This window comes from Dama dama, chromosome 27 (genome assembly GCF_033118175.1).
Source record: "Dama dama isolate Ldn47 chromosome 27, ASM3311817v1, whole genome shotgun sequence".
Classification (NCBI taxonomy): domain Eukaryota; kingdom Metazoa; phylum Chordata; class Mammalia; order Artiodactyla; family Cervidae; genus Dama; species Dama dama.
In genome coordinates, this window is record NC_083707.1 from 33,166,491 (window position 1) to 33,168,149 (window position 1,659).

The following is a 1,659-nucleotide window of genomic DNA, read 5'->3' on the forward strand; positions in this document are numbered from 1 at the left end:
AATTCAGGCCATCGCCCTCTCTCATTAGAGGCTTTTCTTTTCATACCCTTTTGCAGTGTAGGAGAGGAAAACAGATTTTCCCTCTACCTTTCTGAGTTCTTGGTTAAAAACAGATTAACAAGAGAAAAACAGTTTATTAACACTATACTGCATATATACAACTGGAGATAACCAGGGGAAAAAAAAAGGGTAAAACTTTCTGAGATGGACCAAGCCACTACTTTAAATACCATCCTCAGCTAAATACAAAGGAAAGATTTGGGGAGTAGGGGGTGGGGAAAAGGTAATTTACAGGAAGGTGAGAGAAGGAAATGTTTAGTCAGCAAAAATTTCCCTGCTGGCAGCTAAGTCTCAGGTTTAAAAGTTTTATCTGGTAAAGCTCTCTTCCGGGTAGAAGTCCCCTTTCTAATGTAAATTTTCTTTATGAATGTAGATTTCCCTTACAAAAAGGTAACTTCTACTCTGTTCTCAGAGCTTCTGCTGTGTTTGCAGTTTTCAAAAAAAAAAATCAGCTCAAAGTAACTCAATATGTCAGAGATATAGTAGGGTGGCATATTCAGGTGTCAGTACCAAGATCTTACTGATTACAGACAAATCTGATTTCACTTCTTTTACAATAATATACTAACCCACCTACTGAGCTCCCACTTTGTGTGAAGCTTTACACTAGTGACAATTCGCACATTACCTCATTTTATTCAACCCTCCAAAAATCCTATGAGGAAGGATTATCAGTCCCACTTTACAGATGAGGAAAATAAGGCTCAAAGAAGTAACTTGTCTAAGATGGTTCCATGTCCAGTGGAAGCAAAATGTAAATCCAGCTCTGACTTCCAAATCTACTTGATTAGAAACACGTACTTGTGATGTATGTCTTGCTGTCAAATGACAAAAATAATACAACTTGGTAATGAGTTTGATGTTCTTTTTTCAAGGGAGAACAGTCCATAGGTTGGTGGAGCCCAGTGCCCGGCAAGCAGCAGAGCGCCCTTCCTGATTTTGGGCAAGTGCTATTTTTATAGGGACTAGAAGAGGCAAGGCAGGAATGGCATGATTGGCTAGGAGGTCAGGAATTACCTTCTACGGTGAGCAGATCCTATTTTCTCGGGCAAGGTAAGCTAGCTAAACTGAACTGGAGCGTTGTGATGGGTTTAAGTTAGGTTTTCTGGACAGACCAGGCCGACGTAGGTTTAGATTTGGAACATGGGACAGGCCACTGGGGCAGCCTCCACGTTGTGCCTCCTGAAAATATGAACTAACTTTATCACGCCCCTCGACGGTGCACAACGCAAAACCTGGGCTAAATGGGAAAACAAACCAATGTTTCCTAGGTCCAGAGACCCAAATCCCACCTGTTAGCATTATACTTTTGACCTGCTTGTTTCTCTTTCTACTTGGTCTACACGAAGGGTTGGCAAAGTATGGATCACAAACCATGGTCTGCCTCCTGAGTTCAGAATGGTTTTTACATGTTGTGGTACTGTATTTATAGTTAGAAATATGTATCTGGTCTTCATCCCCATCTCTGGCACAGAACTCTTAATAGTTTATAATATTGAGAAACTGGAAAAAAACTTAAATATTGGAAACTAGTTTATATTATATAGTGAGTAAACTTTGATATACACAGAATATAGAATATGACGAAGCCATAAGAAA